The following is a 14,699-nucleotide window of genomic DNA, read 5'->3' as shown; positions in this document are numbered from 1 at the left end:
TTCGATTACTTTTTTCTCTAAATTTCCATTTAAAAAAATGTAAATTGTAGATTTAATTTTATTTTTTTTAACAAAATATAGAAATTGAAATTAAATAAGTTATATTATAATATTTTAATGGCTTTAACTTTTATATTTCAGAGACTAATAATATAATTTTTTCTTGTAAGAAATTAGTAAACGTATAGAATCTTCATAGAGGTTGATTTGATGTTGTAGAGTTTTGAAAAAAATTATTTGTTGAAATAAGGTCTAACTGAAATTATTTTTTGATATATTGTGAATGTTACAGTATCTGTCAGAAGTTCGAAAAATCGTCGGGATGTCTTGGCGACCTATGGAAGTTTCAACTAAAAGTCTAATTACTGATATAGATAATCACTGTTACTTATGGGAAGTAAAGGAAACCAATGCTTGATCGTTCAGAGGACTTAGCGACCTATGGAGGTTTCAACTAAAAGTCTAATTACCTATTTAGGTAATCACTGTTACTTATGAGAAATATAGGAAACCAATGCTTGAACGTTTGGAGGACTTGACGACCTATGAAGGTCGCCTAGAGGACCTGGCGACTTACCCTCAAACGGTAACAAATATCCCAAATGAACAAATAATTATTGGTTGTATTATCTGAAGAATTTTTTTATTTCAACCCATTATCCGAATAATTTTACCCTTCATAGCTATTAGAAAACAAAATTGCATTCAAAAGGCAAAAATCTAATTAATTCCCTCCCCTCCAACATTTATGCCTCAACCTAATCAACAACCGACAATTCAATCATGGCGGTTCAAGGCTATGGTTTTTTTCTCGCTCCGACGCGCTCCAATTTTCTCTTGTATGTCCTAATTTATCTATCATTTTAATTTTTAAAAATATAAAAATTAAATTTTAATTTTTTATTATTTGGATTTGATTTTCTTTCTTCCAAATTTATGTTTTACAGGTTATAGTGAATCAACTAAGATCCTTTTAGCTTTCTTGTACCACAAAGAGTTTTTAAAATGTAATTTTGCTTATAAAACTTTGCCCACAATTGGATTTTTAGCCCACAATTAAGGCCTAATTCAAGAATAAGTGCCTAAATTTTATTTCGAAAAACGATTTGGTGTTTAAATAATTTTTCGTTAAAAATTTATGCCTCATATTCTTTCAATTATTTTTTATTTTTTTAATAATAAAAATATGATTTTTTAAAAAAATATAAAAAAAAACTTAGTTTATTTACAAAAGAACCCCAAAATTTAATGAAATTATAAAAAAACCTCTCATTTCAATCCCGTTACCAACCATCATCGGCCACCATCATCACCGCTGAACGGTCATGCACCCGTCGCTGGCCTCCCATCGATCAACCTTCACCCTTATCGTCACCAAAATCCTCTAAATCTCTAAAATCCCCAACATCAAAATCCCTAAAACTTTAAAATATTAATCTCCACGATGAAACGTCGGAGGAACATCGACGGAGTGACGATGAGGATGGGGTTTGAGCGGAATTGTACGGTGGTTCAAATGGTGGTACATGACTTATGGACGTCAGGATCGAACGGAATCAATGAAAAACAACGATGGTGGCTTAAAGTTCGACAAACCTTCGAACACTTCTACACGACAAACTATGGCAGCTTACGGCGAAAGGCTAACAGGGGTTTGATATGGAGTCGACCTCAGTGCTAACGACAATGGTGATGACGGGTCGGTCGGTGACCATGGAAGGAGAAAAGGAGAAGGAAGAAAGGGGGAAGAAAGAGGGGGTATGCTACTTGGGGGATTTCTTTTTCTTTATTAGTAAAAATATTTTTATTTTTAAAAAAAAATTAAAATAAAATTTCAAAATTACCAAAGCTTGATACGTGTCACTTAACTGTTAAATTTAACGGTTGTTGCGGTCCAAACACCTAAAAGTGCTCCGATAAAAATGTTATGCACTTAATTTTAGCGAAAAATTATGTAGACACTAAAATATTTTTCGAGGCAAAGTTCATACACTTAATTTTGTATTAAGGATTAAGTATTAAATAAGTGCCTAAACTTTAGGTGCCTAAAATAAGCTTGATACATGTTTTCACGAATTTGTGCCTAAAATATTTTTTGGCCTATCCAGGTGCCTAACATTAGCACTTTAGGTGTCCGGGCCGTAATGACCGTTAAATAAAAACCGTTATCCATTCATTTGCTGACACGTGACCATAGCTTAAATATAAAATAAATGCCCAAATTATACATTTTTTCCGAATAGTTGCCTAAACTCTTTTTCGACCCATCCAGGTGCCTAAGTTATAAACGTTACAACTTTAAATGTATGACGTTACAAACGTTATCACTTTAGGTGTCTCAGTGTTAACGACCGCTAAAAAATCTCATTAAGTGACATGTGTCACAAAAACTAAAATTTTGAATTATTTATTTTTTAAAAAAATAAAAAAATTATTAAAAAATGTGTTTCCCTTCCCCTATAGGAGTGTTCATTGTTCGGGTAAAACCGAATTAACTGACTGAATCAAAATTTCAGTCGGGGTGATTTTGGATTCGATCGGTTAACGATTAATGATTTTTTTAAAACTTCGGTTTCAGTTAATTTGGTTCAAAATCGTTTAATTAACCGAATTAAAAAATTATTAAATATATAATATCATATATATATTATTTAGCTTTAGGGGTGTTTAAACTCGATTTTAACTTAATTAACCAATTGAATTAACCGAATAAACAAAAATATTTAATATTTAATATATATTATTTATATATTTTGGTTAATTCAATCCACTTAATTTTTTTTTTGAAAAAAATTTGTTTCGATTAACAATTAAAGAAAAAAAATTGGTTAATAAAATTTGGGTTCAATTAGTTAACTGAATTACTCGTTTGGCCACCCTACTCCCCTGCTTTTCCTCCCCTCTTCTTTGGTCATTTTAATTATCATGGCCAAACGGTCGACCGATCAAATGGCTAAGAGGTCTGTTTCCACAGTCGATTACTACAATTAATCAAATGAATTTAAAGGATTGGATATTTGGGATTTTAGGGATTGAAATTTAAGGATTTGAGAATTTTAGATTTTGATATTATATTAAGAGCTGTAACCGTTTAGTGGGTGGTCGACGACGTATGAGTGGTCTGCTGCTCGTGGATAGGTGGCCGGAGATGACCGGCGGTTGGAGTAAGTGAGACTAAAATAAGAGATTTTAAGAGTTTAGTTTTTTGGTATTTTAGAAAAAATGGGTTTTTTTGCAAACAAAATATTTTTGAGTTTTTTAAATAAAATTTTAAAATTATCAGATTGTGACATGTCACTTAACAGGTTTTTTAACGATCGTTAACACCGACGTAATGTCAGGCACCTAAAGTGAGAACATATGTAATGTCAGACACCTAAAGTGTCAACGTTTATAACACTAGACACTTAGATGGGCCGAAAAAATACTTTATGCACCTATTTGGAAAAACGATATAGTTTAGCCACTTATTTTATACTTGAGCCATGGTCACGTGTCAGCAAATAAATGGATAACGATTTTCATTTAACGGCCGTTACGGTTTGAGCATTTAAAGTAGTAACGTTGGTAACGTTAGACACCTGGATGAACCTAAAAATAATTTAGACACCTATTCGTAAAAATAAGTATAGTTTATTCACTTATTTTATACTTAAGCCTTGTATTAAGCCTACAATTAACGCAACTGTCGCAAGAAAATAGAAACACCACATTTTTTACGCTTTGTAATTTTTTCATAGAAGTGTGTAGTTCTACTTTTATCAGACTTTAAAATTTAGCCAAAGAATGTGAAATTATTCCTTTATTGACTACTCACAAGAGGACTTTCGTTTTTTCCTCGGAACAAAGACAACTTACACAATAATAAAAGATCTTGTGGCTCAATTATGGATAGAGATGGACATGGAACTCGGATTAGACGATTCCGACCATACTTCTTTTAAAATTTCGGTTTAGATTTGGTCGAGTTTTAAGAGAGAAGTCATCGAATTCAAATTATAACTTAAAAATATGTGACCCGACCCGATATATATTATTCAATATAATTACAAAAAATGCCATTATATATATATATATATATATATCAGGGTTTCTCTTTTTCCTATTTCCTCTTCTCTTCCCACTGCTGCCGTTGCCTCTACAACTTCACCATCTTTCTCTCACGTTAAGTTCTTTTGCTTTGTGTGTTCTTCTCCTCCTTCATTCCATTTTTAATCTTCTTTTATTTTCTTATATTTTCTTTCTTATCCTTTTAAATCATTTCTTTCATTAAATCTGAAACTTTTAAACATAGAAATTAAAATCTTGAATTTTAACTTCAAGTAAACTTTTAAATCAATTCGGGGATGAATTTGAATGCCAGGTCGGGTTTTAACTTCAAAGAAAAGAATCGGATTCGAGTCCGATGGAATCTTCTTAGAGTCAAGTCGGGTATCGAATGAAAGGTATAATAACCGGGTCGGAGTCGGGTTGGTCAAAAATCCAACCCCATCCGACCCATACCCATCTCTAATTATAGACATAAATTTTAATAATTTTAAGTACGATATAATATATTATGTATTGAAATATTAATTGAATGTCACGAATCAACTGAACTAATATATACTTCATTTTAATTTTAAAGAAAATATTATTTTTAGAGACAATTTCAAATTATCGTCAAATAAAATTATAGAGAACTTAAAGGACACGTGTAGTGGGGACCTATGGCCAACCTTTAGTGTATTGATTGGTTAAAAACAAATACAAGCTTCTGAAATTGCATACGCGGGTGAGTGAAAAAACAGACGGACAAAAGCATGACAAAACAATGAATGATAACGACATTATTACCAGGGTTAATTGAGCTATATTCACGTGTGTTAATAACAAGGCTACTATTTCACTACTTTTTTCTTTTATCTTTGTCTTTTATATTTTAATCATTTAAAACCTTCTAAATAATGGTAAATTAATTTTAAATAGAATATTTTTTTTTCAAGATTAATATACAATTAAGTTAAACGTACGCTTAAAATTCTTTATTTTAATTAGATTCAAATATATACAGCGGCAACGGTTAGGACAAAACAGTATTGACATTATGCCGGTAAATAAATTGAACGTTCAGCGAACCGTTCATGAATCGTGTGGCGGTAAGTTCGTTTATTTATTAAATGAACAAACATGAAAAAGATTTTGTGTTCGTTTAATTAAATGAACGAACACAAACAAAGGACTTGTTCGTTCATTTACGTTCGTTTATATGTTCGTTTATGTTCGTTCATTTATGTTCGAACAGAGGGCAAGTTGAATATGTTACGAAGATTATTGAAGTTGTTTGGATTTCAAGAAGATTGTTTTGTTGAACAAATTAACTTTAAGACTTTATTATGTTCATATAGCTTATTTATGATTTATGTATGTTTTTGTCTTATTCGAACAAATTAACTCAAAAGTCGCAGGTTATATTAAAAAATTTTAAGTTGTTATTCTTGTTGTTTACTTTTTTTTACATTCATTTGTTGTGTTCGAATAAGTTTATTTTTTGTGTTTGTGTTGTTCGTTTATGTTCGTTTGTTTGTGTTTGTTTACGTTCGGTTATCATTTAAAGGAACGAACATAAACAAGCTATGTTCCTTAATGAACGAAATGAACAAAATTTTGTTTGTTTGTTTATGTTCGTGTTCGTTTATGTTCGTTTATTTATTAAATGAACGAACATAAACATACCTCCGTTCGTGTGCGTTCGGTTCATTTACAGGCCTAATTGACATGATCATCATTACAGTTGTGGTAATACTTAAGCTTACAAAAACCATGCTTAAAAGCTGTAATATCATCGTTGATAACGACGACGTAGGCCCCTTCTGTGATGTTCATGTGGTAGTGGTACAGGGCATCTTAACCGTTTCTAGCATTAAGTGATGATTAACTAGATTAGGTTATGGTTGATATTTTTAAATGTTTTTTGAATTTAAAAAGAAATTAAAAATATATTGACGCAAGTTGTTCATACGTACATCTGGGGGTTTATAAAATCGGGTATCCGTATTTTCGGGTATATGATTCTTATGGTAGTATATTAGTCGATCCATGTTCCGGCCGGTTAAGTTTTGATGCTCATAAAATTTGGATATCTGATTCATATATATATATATATATAATTTAAATTTCATAATACATAATATATACATAAGTGAATTATGTGTAAACATGATTTATGCATGACATAACTAAATATAAAGATGTGGAGCATATAATCACTAATGTAGCTTGTGTAATATGCATAATATAAAGACCAAAGTATAAGAACATAAATTTTTATATATAAGATGCATATTATAAAGTATGCCAATAACATGATGACGTGTAAAACATAACACACCAGATGTAGGATGACATGAATGGCATAGGTAGCATAAACATGTATAACAAAGAGTATGCAAAGATGTATAGGGTAAGTAAAAACTCTCGCTTCTTTCATTGTGAAAAAAGATGAAAGAATGATGAACACGAATAATTGTTTGAGTAGGATCGCATTATATAGAAATAATCACGTTAGTGAAAAGCGTTGATATTTAGTTAACTAACAATTTTCATCTTACATAAGTCTTTTTGTTAAAAAAAAAATAGAACGTCGGGAACAAAAGTACTGTAAAAAAATAAGATATGATCTGAAGAAACTATTCAATCAAACGTTAAACATTTTTTATCATTATTTTAAGCATGGCCAGAATTTGTTCAAATTTAACCAATTTAAGCTTGGCCGTGACAAAGGGAAAGCTTTAAATTCTCTTCTTAATGATTGTTGTCGACAATGTCTAAGCACCTCTCCTGCTCTCCAGCTTCTCAAACCTCTCCATTTTCATTCCTAAAAGGGGAAATCCTTTTAAACCACAGCTAATATCATGTTGATAATGGCCTCGCTATTCGATTTCACTTTCAAGCCATGTTCGACTTCAAACGAACTCCTTTCTTCTCGTTTCTTTGTTGCTTCGTCGTCTTGTTTCCTTCCCTTGCTCTAGGAGGGTGCACATGTCGACCCGAAGACGAAGACCGGAACAAGCCTCTGGCGCTTAAATACAAGGTGGTTGCCATTGTTTGCATTCTTGTCGCCGGAGCCATGGGTGTTTGCTTCCCTCTCGTCGGGAAATCGATCGACGTTTTTCATCCCGAAACGAAAGTTTTCTTCGTTTTCAAAGCCTTTGCTGCAGGTGTCATATTGTCGACCGGGTTTATCCACGTTCTTCCGGACGCTATGGAGAACTTGACATCTCCTTGCCTCGATGAAGATCCTTGGAGGAAGTTTCCGTTTGCCGGGTTAGTGGAGATGTCCGTTGTCGTTACATTGAATGCGGACATGTTTGCTATTTCTCATTTAAATAAGACCCTACAGGGTCACGGCCATGAAGAGAACACAAGAGAAAACGACGGTGTACATGTTCTAACTCATGGTATGCTTGAGCCCTTGGGTTTACCCGAGACTCCTAGATACCAAGTAGTCTCCCAGGTTAACATCTTTAACTTCGAACATGAATCGTAACATAAACGAATCCGATTATCAATCAACTGATGTTATAGGAATGATGTTTTTGAAGGTTTTGGAGCTGGGAATAATGGTGCACTCTGATAATTGGGATATCATTGGGTGATTCTGAAAGTCCAAAGACTATAAAACCATTGGTGGCTGCTCTCACCTTTCATCAGTTATTTGAAGGCATGGGACTTGGTGGATGCATTTCTCGGGTAATAATGTAATCCGTGTTCGACCGTCGTGTCCTTCACATATTCGAATTAAAACTCGTTCTCATATTTAAACCCTGTCCTACACATTAACGATATATACCGACATGAGGAAACTGTCGGTACATACACGAATTGTCACTATAGTCTATCCTATTACATCCGCAGGTCTGTATCGACAGATTACTCCGTCGGTATAGATGAATACCGACTAAATATTTACCAGCTCCTACATATTCGTCGGTATATGTACATTTTTTTTGTAGCTTTTGCTTTATAATCATTCAATGTTATTTGCAGGCACAGTTCTAGGCACAATATATGGCAATCATGGCAGTGTTTCTCTCTCTGACAACTCCAGTAGGAATCGGTATAGGAATAGGAATATCGAATGCATATGACGAGAGCAGCCCGACTGCCCTCATCGTCGAAGGGATGCTCAACGCGGCATCGGCCGAGATCTTAATATATATGTCGCTGGTTGATCTTTCGGCTGCCGATATTATGAACCCAAAGTTGCAAAACAATGGAATACTACAAGCAAGTGCCGCTATTTCTCTTTCTTCTTGGCTCTGCTTTTATGTCTCTTCTGGCAATCTGGGCTTGAAAAACCTTGTACTATGCTCAATTTTGTTCCTTTCTTTCGAGGATAACAAAGTTCATCTCCTAATTTGTTTAATTACACATTACTCGAACTGCAAATTTGTCTGAATTCATATTTCGAAAGAACAGAATACATCCACGATTTAACGTAAATCCCAACGAACAAAATTTAATAAATTTAAGTGTGTGTATATATATATATAACTCATGCCAACAATATGAAAGTGAAAAATATGCTTTAATTAAAAATTACCGATATATTATCATTCCATTCCAAACTAACTCCTTCCCAAATGAACTGCAACCTTTCATCACAAGTAGTTTTCTTCTTTTTATTAATAAACATCAGTCCCTCCATCCTATTAAACGTGTCCGTTATTGATTTTTTAAAAGACGGAATTTCAAAATTTTGGCTATTATTATTTTAAATATTTTAAATAATTAAATTTTATAAAATATATATTTGAAAATTAATTGATTCATGGTTTTTAAAATATATATTTTTCATATTTTTAATAATAATAAATTTTAAATAATAATGAGTCAAACTTAAAAAATTGACAACAAAAAAATCAACAATGAACAAATTTAATGGGATAAAAAGAGTATTTTTGACTAAAATAAATAAATAAAACTATAGTAAAATTTTAATACAAAATTTTCAACAAAAACAATTTTGAATATGCTAAGTAAAATCACTTATCACTTAACATTTACAATTGTATTATATGTCAAGTAACTTATCACTTAACATTTACTATAAATTAATTTAGTAGGTTTGAATCTTGGTATTACGAGCAGAAAAGATTGAATTGAAAAGATTATTCTTATAATGAACTTTTACGATACTTGATCCAATCAATAAATTAATAATAATTAGATACGAGTTGTTACCCTCAAAGAGGAATGATCCTTGTACTTTTGATGATCATATCATTTTATAAGATGAGATTAAAGCTTGTTTGTCAATTTTTAGGCCTTGTGTTATTAGGTTAAATTTTTAATTTATAAGATCAAATGTTGAAAGTAGGCGTTGTATTTAACTATAGAATGAATTTTCACAACTTTGTTGAAGATCAAGAGTTAGTTAATCTATTAATGATTGCTAAATAAATTGTTGGCTAGAATGAGAATTATGCATTGGCTGGTAAATGTATTGATGATTGTTGAAGATCAAGAGTCAATTAATCTATTGATGATTGCTTGTAAATGTATTCTCTTTTTTACGATATGTTTAATTTGGTTGGTGCTCGATCTAGGGACTGTAAGTTCTGAAAAATGTTCATGAAGTAAGGCTCGAGATATGAAAGTATTGAGTATGTGTACCTGTTCTTTATTAGACTCGAATTTCAACAATCAGAATAAACTTACTCTGAAGAACGCACAACAAACTTGAGATTTTACAAAGAAGTTTTAGTGTTAAAGACAATGAACAAGACGTGGTGGTCAAATTTGCAAGGTTGGAGTGTTGATAAAATTCAGTTGTTTTTGTTTCAATGGTGATTACGACCAAGAAAGAGCTATGTTGTAATCTTTCATGCTTTTTCAAAGATATGAAGAGACAGAGGTGGACCCAGGACAAAAATTCAGGGGTTGCAAGAGTTCCAGGTGTGACACTTTTGAGGGGTGGCACTTGTTTTAATTTAAAAAAATTAGAAAAAAATTAACACTAAGTAGACAATTTTGAAGGGTTGCCCGGGATACCCCGGGCACCATGGAGGTCCGCCCCTGTGAAGAGATCGTGTCCCAAGAGTATGATAATCCACTTATTCTTAGATGGATGTCATATAAGGAGGGTTGGCTTAGGTGTGGATGATAAACTCCACTGTCCACTCCTTTGATTCATATGTTAAATGTACATGGCTTCAATTGTTTACAAACCTCATGTTTTAAACATCTGTGGAGTCTCTTATCCTTTCGTAAGTTAGCAATAAGAATAATTAAGAGTATGGTAATTCAACTATTCAGTTGTTTTGTTATTTGCTCATGTGTGATCTTGTTATGTGATTAATGCAAGTGTGCGTAGAGGGACTGGAACAATTAGGATTTTTGCTTAATTGCAGTAGAACAAGATTGTTTTGTTTTTTATGTTTTGTTGTTAGCAATGTAGTTTATAGGGTTTAGGGTTATTATAAGTTATATAATAAAATAACAAACAAATTTTATTTTAAATTCTTTGTAAGTTCCCATCATTCAATCACATTTTGTTGATGAAGACAAATTCACAAGTGTGCTTGGTATTATCCAGAAAAACAAATTCGTAACAATCTTCCTTAACTTGTTATACGATTTGTAATCTTACTTAAGAACATTATACACTTATAAAAATAAAAATAAATTAATATTATTTTATAGTTATAAAATTAACTTAATAAAAAAAAAGATATAAAGTTTTAAAAAATAAATTGTAATGTGTTTGTTTCACTAAAAAAAGATTTCACAAAATGTTTTTAGGAAAATTTACCAAACAACGGAAAATGTTTTACACAACATCATTCAAACACCGGAAAATGATTTCCGTAAATTGTTTTACAAAAAATGTAATTCATTTTTTGGAATTTGTTTTCAGTGAAACAAACAGACCCTTAATATTTATTATCATGTTGATTGTTTTACTTTGGACATTCAGATTAGATTTTGATAAGTGATTTGTGTTTATGAAAATAGTTTTTTCATTTCGAGTTATTCTAATTTATGGTTTGTCGGTGGTCTTTTGTAGCTTTATCTCATTTTATGGTTTATTTGTTGATACAATAAGATCTGTTTGTATCTATATTTTATTCGATTTTTTTTGTTAGATTTTAATTTTTTTTCCTTGTATGATGCTCGTGTGATATTAAATAATTTTTGTGTTAATGATTATAGAAAAACATCTTAATAATGTGGTTAGTTTACGTTTGTAATTACAAACAATCATTATATTTTGGATAATTCATCTTTCTAATAAAACTAACTACTTCACTATATATAAACATTTACGGTGGTAGATGTATGTAGAATTCAGGGTGGCACGAGCCTATCCTGGAATCCAAATAATTTTTTATATTAATTGTTTATTTTTACTGAATGTATCAACCTTAAAATTTTTTGTGTCCACCCCGTACGAAAATTTTCTGTTATTAATATACATGTGGCCACTCTGAAATTTTTTTCTCGATCCACCACTGAATATTTATAAAATCCAATATTAAGTTTCTCACAGAGTACTTGCCTAAACCCTAATCTAGTTATACTTTCCAAAAATAATCCCCCAAAGAATGTCCACATTTAGTTAGAATTTAACCAATTTAAGCTTGGCCGTGACAAAGAGAGCTTTAAGTTCTCTTCTTAATAGTTCCTATGGCGACATTCATTGAGCACCCCTCCATCTTCTCAAATTCTCTTCATGTTTTTATCTCTACAAACCTATGCTTCTTTCTTAAGTTGGAAAATCCTTTTAAATTACACAAAAAACTAATATAATGTTGAAGATGGCCTCATTTTGCCCCCATCATTCACAATGACTTGAGTACACTTTAATCGATTCGGATTTCACTTTCCGGCCATGATCAACGTTAAAAGACCTCGATTTTTCGCGTTTCTCTGTTGTTTCGTCGTGTTATTTCCGTCCCTGGTTTGTGGAGGGTGCACATGCAAAGCCAAAGACCGAAACCGAAACGACCGTCCAGCGCTCAAATACAAGGTAGTTGCTATAGTTTGGATTTTTGTTGCCGGAGCAATTGGTGTTAGCTTTCCTCTCCTCCGGAAAACGATCGACGCTTTACGCCCTGAATGGAACGTTTTCTTCGTGAGCAAAGCCTTCGCTTCGGGCGTCATATTGTCGACCGTGTTCATCCACGTCTTTTAGGACGCCACCAGGTACTTGACATCTCCTTGCCTCGATGATTATCCTTGGAGGAGGTTCCCATTTGCCGGATTGTGGCCATGGTGTGAGCCATTGGCACATTGATGGCGGATATGTTTGTCACTTGTCAATACACCAAGTCTCACTTAAATAATAACACCCAGCAGATTTGCCGAGATGAAGAGACATCAAGAGAAACCGAACATTCTCCGATTTCAACCGAGATTATTGGATACTGGTTGTTATCGAATGTACTTTTTCTTTTTTGGAAATTACGATCTCTTTTTTATATTTAAGATAAAATAATTAAACAGATGTTACAGAGATGATGTATTTTTGAAGGTTTTGGAATTCGGGGTACTAGTGCACTCTGTTATAATAGGGATACATTTTGGGTGCTTCTCATGATCCAAATGAAATAAAATCATTGTTGGCTGCACTTTCCGGCTCATCAGGTCTTTGAAGGCATAGGAGTTGGCGGATGCATTTCTCAGGTAACAATATCATTCGAATTCCAGACACTCGTTTTCGACTTTCGAGACATATCTTTACTATTCGATAATCTTTTTTAGGCACAATTGGAGGCACGGACCGTGATGATCATGACCGTGAGTATTAGGACCCCAGTCGGAATCGTATTGGAATAGGGATATCGAACGTGTACGATGAGAACAACCCCAAAGCCCTCATCATTCGACGGATGCTCAGCGCGGCATCGGCTGGGATCTTAATATACATGGCGTTGGTGAACCTTCTGGCTGTTGATTTAATGAACCCAAAGCTCCTAAACAATAGAATACTTAAAATAAGTGCCAGTGTCTCTTTTTCTCGGCGCTTTTCTAATGTCTTTTGTGGCGATTTGGGCTTAAACCCTTTGTACTAAGCATAGATTTGTTCCTTCCTTTTCAGGATTAAAGCTCATTAGTTCTTTCTTTAGTGACAACTATGGGAAACTTGTAGTATTGTTGGTAGTTTTGTAATGTTGTAATGGTAGATTGCTTAAGAATTAGATACCTTCTATAGTTGAGTTATGATTGAATTCTTGTGACTAGTATAGGAAGGAGGGATGTTCATGGGAACCGTACTTGACGGGTTCAAACATTGGAAATTTAAAAAAATTTGGGTTCGGGTCAGGTTCGTTTTCAGGTTTACAATGAAAAATACCGGACCGGACCCGAAAAAAGTAATTTAACCTTAAATTTAGGGATAATCACAATAATAGTCCTATTTATATTATTTTATTTCAATTAAATCCTTATTTTTAATGAATAAAAGTAATATTTTTTAATAAATATATTATCTTAGGTTGAGTCAGATTCGAATTTGATCTCAAAAAAATCGGGTCGGGTGAAAGGTGTATATTTTTCGGGTCGGGTCGGGTGGGCCGAAAATCCGACTTGACCCGACCCATACTCATCCCTAATATGAAGACAACAAAGTCGAATATACGAGAATGGTCATAAGGTAGTTTTGTCATCAGAATTTTCTTAATTAACTGATAATGCATACACCTTACAGATAGAACTACACGAATTTATATTTTTAAAGATAGTAAAAATTTCCTTTACCACCGATCTATATGATTTTAGTAAATTTGTTATTAGTAAATTATCCTAGTACTGTTATCGAAGGACGAAGCTATGGTCAAATATTGAGATGGACAAATTATCTAAATTCAAAATAACAAAGACTTATTAGGTATTTTATCTAAAAAAGTAAAGGAACACAAGTTTAATTTTATTTGAGATTAAATGAATAGGGATCTAAAATGTTATTAGACCAAAATTTTGAAAGGGATTGTACCTTCATCCGTACTACTATCTAACTGAATTAAAGATGGGTAAATTATACCATGAGAAAACATAAATAAAAGAACTAACAAACGATCGAGAGAAAAAAAAATATGTTACAATGATAGAGATAAATGTGTGATAAAGGCAAGAATAAACATGCAACACATACAAAAATATTCTTATTAAAAAAATAAAAGAATAAATAGAGAAAAAAATAGAATCGACGGTCGGCAACTAATATTAAAACTGATGTCATCGTCGGTTAAACAAAATCAAAGAAAAAAAGTTGATCTGATCTATAAAAAATAATACAAACTCAAAGAAAAATAAGATAAAGGGAGAGCGACAATTAAATATGTGAATTTAAGATTATATATATATGAGTTTAAGATAAAAAAATTATTTTTTAATGTTAGTTTGGGTCAAACAATTAACTTTGTCCTATGATATAACATCTAGATGTCATATAGTATTCTTGGAACCAAACAAATAGCTTGGCTTAGTGGTGGGACTCTTATTCTTTTCACCAAATATACTTAGGATTGATTCCATGATCACCTCAATCTACTTTATTTTTATTTTTGTGTAACCCTCGTATTGGCAGAAAATAAATATATTAAATTTAAATTAATTAATATAAAATAAATATAATCATTAAATTAAATGATGACACATGTCATCATTCTATTAGAAGTTTAATTTTTATTTTAATTTATTAAAATTAAGACTAA

The 14,699-nt window shown here is 32.2% G+C and overlaps 2 pseudogenes; both read left to right on the top strand.

Moving 5' to 3' along the window:
• Window positions 1–6,934: 6,934 nt before the first annotated feature.
• On the top strand, window positions 6,935–8,335 carry LOC120179993 (annotated as a pseudogene).
• A 3,540-nt stretch (window positions 8,336–11,875) lies between these two features.
• LOC120179884 lies at window positions 11,876–13,044 on the top strand (annotated as a pseudogene).
• The last annotated feature ends 1,655 nt before the right edge of the window (window positions 13,045–14,699 follow it).

This window comes from Hibiscus syriacus, unplaced genomic scaffold (assembly GCF_006381635.1).
Source record: "Hibiscus syriacus cultivar Baekdansim isolate YM2019G1 unplaced genomic scaffold, ASM638163v2 tig00112471_pilon, whole genome shotgun sequence".
In the NCBI taxonomy this organism is placed as follows: Eukaryota; Viridiplantae; Streptophyta; class Magnoliopsida; order Malvales; family Malvaceae; genus Hibiscus; species Hibiscus syriacus.
This window is presented reverse-complemented; position numbering and strand designations above follow the sequence as displayed.